This window comes from Octopus sinensis, linkage group LG3 (genome assembly GCF_006345805.1).
Source record: "Octopus sinensis linkage group LG3, ASM634580v1, whole genome shotgun sequence".
In the NCBI taxonomy this organism is placed as follows: Eukaryota; Metazoa; Mollusca; class Cephalopoda; order Octopoda; family Octopodidae; genus Octopus; species Octopus sinensis.
In genome coordinates this window covers 21,693,172-21,700,671 of record NC_042999.1, presented here as the reverse complement: position 1 = coordinate 21,700,671, position 7,500 = coordinate 21,693,172, and the positions used below count along the sequence as shown (strand labels likewise).

At 39.5% G+C, this 7,500-nt stretch overlaps 2 protein-coding genes across 4 annotated transcripts in view; both read left to right on the top strand.

Annotated features, from left to right (window-relative positions):
• LOC115209088 (toll-like receptor 13) overlaps window positions 1-7,500 on the top strand; it is a 56,832-nt gene that overhangs the window by 23,931 nt on the left and 25,401 nt on the right. The gene's annotated exons all lie outside the window — the stretch shown is intronic.
• Window positions 6,989-7,500, top strand: part of LOC115209090 (toll-like receptor 13) — an 8,750-nt gene continuing 8,238 nt past the window's right edge. The window contains exon 1 of the mRNA XM_029777204.2: window positions 6,989-7,139. The gene's annotated coding sequence lies outside the window, so the exon portion shown is untranslated. The remainder of the gene's footprint in view (window positions 7,140-7,500) is intronic.

Sequence of the window (7,500 nt, the reverse complement as noted above, 5' to 3'; positions counted from 1 at the left end):
TTCGACGGTCATTCGGAATGCTCACAGCAGCCATATTCCTACCACTCTATGTCACGCTGGTGAGACCCATATTGGAGTACGGGATTCAAGTCTCTTCTCCTTATCTCCTAAAAGACATACAGCATCTCGAAAGAGTCCAGAAGCTGGCTACCCGCATGGTTAATGGTCTCAAAAATTTGTCTTATGAAGAAAGGCTGAGGACGCTCGACCTTTTTTCTCTAGAAAAACGCCGCCGCCGCGGTGATCTCATTCTCGCTTACAACATCATAAGCGGAAAGTGTAACCTCTCGAAAGAGCTGTTCTTCACTCCTGCTCCAGAGCGTCGGCTGCGGGGTCATTCCGAAATGCTCTACCTGCGACGATTTCATCTCAATCGAAGGAGAGGGGCTTTCTCCGTCCGGGTTGCGGATCCGTGGAATAAGCTGCCGGACGAGATGGTGAATATGCCGACGACCGCTCAGTTCAAAGTCTCCCTTGACCACAAGTGGCCTGAACTCTTTACATGAACACCACCCTGTACTTAACTCCATGTCCCCCTACATGGCCTTGCTATTTGCTTTTGAGCAAAAATTAACTAACTAACTAACAGCCAAAATGCTTCGTAATAGATTGTAAAATATTGGAATGGACATTGGAACTGTGGAACTACACAAAAAACTACTTCTATCCTGAGTTCTGAAGGAATGTTGAGAGAAATACTTGAGATTTTAAGAGACTTGTCGGCAAGAAGCAGCAAAATAAAGCACCTGTTAATTAAATTAGCATGTAGTAGTTTAATAATGCTAATAATATTAATGATGATGATGATGATGATAATGATGATGATGATGATAGAATTAATTTTATAGAATAGAAGCAGCACCAGATTAAAATCTATGTAACGTATGTATATCGGTAAAGCCAGAGACCGCAATAATCTTCGCAAAAAAAAATTGTCTTAATAAATTTAGTATGTTTAGAAATAACATACTTTTGAGTTAGACGAAGCGAAATCGTCTCGGAAGCGACTACGAGATTGACAGATGAACATTTCTCCGTTATTGTGGCCTGTCATCGCTACGCACTTGAATCACTTGCGACACGATGTCATCTTAGTCCGAAGTATATCTTTTTCTTTCATTTTTTTAAACTTGTTTCAGTCATTTGACTGCGGCCATGCTGGAGCACCGCCTTTAGTCAAGCAAATCGACCCCAGGACTTATTTTTTGTAAGCCTAGTACTTATTCTATCGGTCTCTTTTGCCGAACCGCTAAGTTACGGGGACGTAAGCACACCGGCATCGGTTGTCAAGCGATGTTGGGGGGACAAACACAGACACACAAACATACACACATAATTATATACATATATACGACGGGCTTCTTTCAGTTTCCGTCTACCAAATACGCTCACAAGGCTTTGGTCAGCCCGAAGGTATAGTAGAAGACACTTTGCCCAAGGTGCCACGCAGTGGGACTGAACCCGGAACCATGTGGTTGGTAAGCAAGCTACTTACCACACAGCCACTCCTGCGCCTAAAAAAGAAAAATATAGCAAAATTGAATAAATTATTATCAGTAGATGCAAAGTAAGCATTATGCGGTTTATGTCATTTGAATAAGATTTTCGTAACTCCCCTCCGTCAGTTGTTGCGGCATGTGAGCACTAGCTATTTGAGAGCAGAGGGCTTAGAATTTACTTGCATAAAATTCCATGTTGTTTTCTGCAGTCCATTTATTTATGACATCGATTCTTTCTGTAGGAGAACAACATCGGAAGGTTCCTTCACTAATTGCACTACTTTTTGTGTCGTCGGCATAGTGTGACTGTAATTCTATATATATTTTACGTGTATTCTTGAAAAAGCAAGAAATTGCAGTAGTTGTGTCGAAAATGATCTGTTCATAGACATCATGTGATAAAACAAAACAATAGTAAACGTAACATACTTCAAAGCGAGACGAAACGAAATCACCCTGAAAGCAACTACTAAATTGATAATGCACATTTCGCCGTTTCGCACATTTGTCATTGTTATGTACTCGGGTCACATGTAAAAGATAGACACCTCGGCCACTCTAGCTGTCACCTCCGGGGATATTTAATTTGAACTAAAGCTGAAGCATTCTAGCAATAATAAATCTCAGAGTGAGTTATAAACAGTAACTACAACACATCGTGACGCATATTTGCCATGTAAATATGGCTAACCTCTAAGGGTGGATGCTACTGTAGTTTGTAGCCCCAGGAGGACACCTCCAGCTGGCTATAGATACACTTTCTATGGCCTATCAGTATTTGCAAAGGGAAGCCATCCTTCCCGTCTTCAACTTATGATACACACGGACTCGAATTTCTGAGTATTGACCCGTCATCGGCGTGTGATAATCACAGTTGTCGACAACTGTGTATCATAAGCTGAAGACGGAAAGGATGGTTTCCCTTTGCAAATACTGATAGCGCGCAGAAAGTGTGTCTATAGCCAGCTGGAAGAGGTGTCCTCCTGGGGCTACAAGCTACAGTAGCATCCACCCTTAGGGGTTAGCCATATTTACATGGCAAATATACGTCATGAAGTATTCTAATTTTCTTTATAATAACTGGTCTGTGAAAGGAATTTTTCCAATATCATTGCCGCAGCATTTTTAAAGATGTACATATGTTAAACATTCCACACATATAAAGATTTTAACAATAATAATAGTAATGATATTAACCCTGATGTAGTACCAGACACTGACTCTTATAGCTTCTGATATTAGCTGATTGGAAGTGTTATCATGTATATTTATTTGTCTTGGTATAAAATGCGGCGAGCTGACAGAAACGTTAGCGCGCCGGGCGAAATGCTTAGCGGTATTTCGTCTGGCGCTACGTTCTGAGTTCAAATTCCGCCGAGGTCGACTTTGCCTTTCTAAGGCGGCGAGCTGGCAGAAACGTTAGCACGCCGGACGAAATGCTTAGCGGTATTTCGTCTGGCGCTACGTTCTGAGTTCAAATTCCGCCGAGGTCGACTTTGCCTTTCATCCTTTCGGGGTTGATGAATTAAGTATCAGTTACGCACTGTGGTCGATGTAATCGACTTAATACCTATGCCTGTCCTTGTTTGTCCTCTCTATGTTTAGCCCCTTGTGGGTCATAAAGAAATAGGTATAAAAGATGGGCAACAACAAATATTCTGTTCAATAACATAGATTAGGTTACCAGCTGTTTGACCTCGACCAGTTGAGCATGTGCTTTGGTGGCTGACAATATGGGCATCTCTCTAATCACGAGCAAAAATAGTGGGGGAGCATCATAGCCATGTGTTGAGTGGAATTCTTTGGGGTTTCAATTATTCATTTTTGAAAATATCGTTAAACAACCCTAATTCAAACAGCCCATATTGAAGCACATTTTGAGCAGGATGGGCCACTTGAACTGAAGAAATAAGTTCCTGGGCCCCACCTGCAAAGTCACGCGCTGTTTATCGTGATATGAGGTCTCCATATTGCGCACATATGGTTGTGATGCAAGTGTCTGGTGTACACTTATAAGACGGGTAGTCATGGTGGGTATATTGAGATTTGTACATTTGTACCCCAGTGTCACTTTGATGACATGCGCTGCTCTCTTATTCAATATCATTATTATTATTATTTTTTTTTCTTCTTCTTTCAAATTTGCTTCCATTTCTTGCCGAGTGTCTTCCCGACTCCTAGGGCGAAGAAACTCATTGTATACATTGGTAGGCCATTTTTTTGATAGAAATAAAGTTAAATTAAAATACATGGGTAGTAATAGTTCTCACATCGACAATGTTCTTCTGAATACGTGTGATGTACCAATTAAGACAATCTTTTGCACTTCTTGCAGGGATGGTAAGCCAGGGATAATTCTCATATAATTTTCGGTTCCCTTCTTGATCATTCCTAGTGCTCCTACGATCACTGGTATTGTAACCGCCTTGAGATGCCACATTTTCTAAATTATTATCATTATTATTATTATTATTATTATTATTATTATTATTATTATTATTATTATTATTATTATTATTATTCAAAATCATTTTTTGCCTTTCATCTTTTCGGGGTCGATAAATCAAATACCAGTTGCGTACTGGGGTCGATATAATCGACTGGTTCCCTCCCTCAAAATTTCGTGCCTTGTGCCTAGAGTAGAAAAGATTATCAACTCCCTGTGTTTAGCGTCCTGGCGTTGTAACTAAGTCCCTCAAACCGTTTTGTCAATGTCAACTTCCTATGTTTGGCGTCCTGCCGTAGTGACTAAGCAACTAGCTATTTATTGACACACACACACACACGTATACATCATTACAATTGTGACGATGTCTGATAAAAAGGAATTTCTAAAGGTACTTTTATTTTTTATATTCTTCTCCAGATTTTCATTTGTGTATCTGTACGTACAGTTTCATTTGTGTGTATGAGAAGAAAAAATTCATACTGAGATAGACACCTTTTCTTTCATTTAATTAATCAATTGTCAACATCTCTGTTTCTTATACATAAGAAATATAATTACGTGCGTGCGTGTGTAAGAAAAAAATTCATATGGAGATAGACGCCTTTTCTCAATTAACTGAATAAGGTATTGTATTTTGTACATTGATTTTTCAAAACATATTTCGGACATTTTTGCTACAAGTTGCCTTTTTAACACTTGATATTTCAAATTTAAATCCGTTGTGATTATACTTGGCACAACTCGACTTTATTAACACTTTCACTTCTCCGAACCGTTTTGTCAATGTCAACACAGTAACTAAGTAACCAGTTATTAGCACACACACACACCTGCGTATACACTACTGCAGTTGTGACGATTTCAGGTAAAAAGGAATTTCTAAAGGTACGTTCATTTTTATACTCTTCTCCGGCTTTCTGTTTAAGATAAAAAGTTACGTGAGTGTGTGTGAATGGTAAAAAAATATCATATAGAGATAGACGCCTTTTTCTCAATGAAACGAATGAGGTACTGTATATTGTACGCTGATTTTCCAATACATATTTTAGACATTTTTTGAATTTGTTGCCTTATTAACACTTGATAGTTCACATTTAAATCCTTTGTGATTATTCTTGGCGCAACTCGACTTATTAATACTTTCACTACTTAGAAGCATTTTGTCAATGTCAACTTCCTGCGTCTGGCGTTCTCTAATTTTATATATTTTCCCCCAACTTTCTGCTTGTGTATCTGTACGTACAGGTTCATTGATAACTAACATTATATAGTTGTTCTGTACAAACGATCTGTACGTACAGATTCATTGATAACTAACATTATATAGTTGTTCTGTAGAAACGATGTCGACGTTTCTCTGTATAAAACCTGGAAAGTAAATCTCATTTCAAAGATTTTGCTTTTCATCCTTACAGGGTCGATGAAATAGGTATCAGATGAGCGCTGAGGACGATTTAATCGACTAACCCACTCCCTTAAAATGTGGGGCCTTGCACCTATTGAAGAGAGGATCATTAAGGCGACGAGCAGGGAGAATTGTTACAACGCCGGACAAAATGCTTAATGTCATTTTGTCCGTCATTACGTCCTGATTCTAAATTGCTCCGAGGTTAACTTCGGATTTCTGTGTCGATAACTTCTATATTTTTATTTATTTGTTTCAGTCATTTGACTGCGGTCATGCTGGAGCACTGCCTTTAGTCGAACAAATCGACTTATTCTTTACTTATTTTTCGTAAGCCTATTACTTATTCTATCCGCTCTTTTGCCGAACTGCTAATTTACGGGGACGTGAACACAACAACATCGGTTGTCAAACGATGGTGGGGGTCAAACACTGACACATAAACACACACACACACGCACACACACATATATATATATTTATATATATATATATACACGATGGGCTTCTTTCAGTTTCCCTCTACCAAATCCACTCACAAAACTTTGGTGGGCCCGAGGCTATAGTTGAAAAAAATTACCCGAGTTAACACGCAGTGGGATTGAACAGGAACCATGTGGTTGGTAAGCAAGGTACTTACCACACAGCCACTCCTGTGGCCTATAAAAATATAGAAAATTTGAAATAAGTACAAAATTTCAAACCACTTTTACTATCATAATGATGAAAGGAATAATAGTTACAGATTTATTTCAATTTTTGGCTCAAGTCTAGCAATTTCTGGGCAAGGGCTACGTCGTTTATAACCACGACAGTGTTCTGTTTCATGATTTATCGATCCCGTAAGGAAGAAAGACAAAGCCGACTCTTTAATAATGGGAAATTGCTGTATATAATCTGGTTTGTAGAGGCGCGTGGCATAGTGGTTAGGGTGCCAGCATCATGATCGTAAGATTGTGGTTTCCATTCCTGGACCGGGCGACGCGTTGTGTTCATTTCACGTTGCTCCAGTCCACTCAGCTGGCAAAAATGAGTAACGCTGCGATGGACTGGCGTCCCGTCCAGCTGGGGAACACATACACTATTGAAACCGGGAAACCGGGCCCATGAGCCTGTCTGGGCTTTAAAAGGGCACATATATTTATATAATTTGGTTTAGGTTTGTTGTATGGACTAATAAAAAAATTTTAAATGCGCCCTTTTAAAGCCTAGCCAGACTCATGGGCCCGGTTTCCCGGTTTCTATGGCGTATGCGTTTCCTAGCTGGACGGGACGCCAGTCCATCGCAGCGTTACTCATTTTTGCCTACTGAATGTACTGGAGCAACGTGAAATGAAGTGTTTTGCTCAAGAACACAACGCGTCGCCCGGTCCAGGAATGGAAACCCTAATCTTATGATCAGATGCTGACATCCTAACCCCTAAGCCACGCGCCTACACGAATGGGCTTATGTAAATATTTCATAGCACTTTCAATAGAAGCAGTAATGCAGGTCAAAGCACGTGAGCTTTCAGACTAAATAAAAATTCTCTCATATCAACAATTAGTTTCACATTTAATTAGTGGGGATGGGACAAATTCTTTTATTTGTAACTTTGCTTTTTTAAATAATTAATACTAATTGATAATGGTGCTTGCTGATATTTTGCTTCCTATATCGAAAACATGTTTAAAACTGACTGTCAGCTAGTTGGTATGCAGAGGCAGCAATAAATTGGTAACAGTATCACCATTGTTGTGTATTATACAGTTACTAGTCATTGATGGTTCCATATATATTTACACGGTAAGTGAAACTTTGATAATTTTGCATTATAGTGCTGTACCTATTGTAAAGGTGTTTTGCTTGGAGTGAAGGTGTTTCACGCATGATAGTTAAGGTGAGGTTTCGATTCCTGAACAGGGCGATGCGATGTGATTTTGAGCGAAACAGTTCATTTTACGTTGATCCAAACAATCGTTGTTGTTGTTATATGTATATGGCGAGCCGGCAGAAACGTTAGCACGCCGGGTGAAATACGTTGCGGTATTTCGTCTGCCGCTACGTTCTGAGTTCATATTCCGCCGAGGTCGATTTTGCCTTTCATACTTTCGGGGTCGATAAATTAAGTACCAGTTACGTACTGGAGTCGATATAATCGACTTAA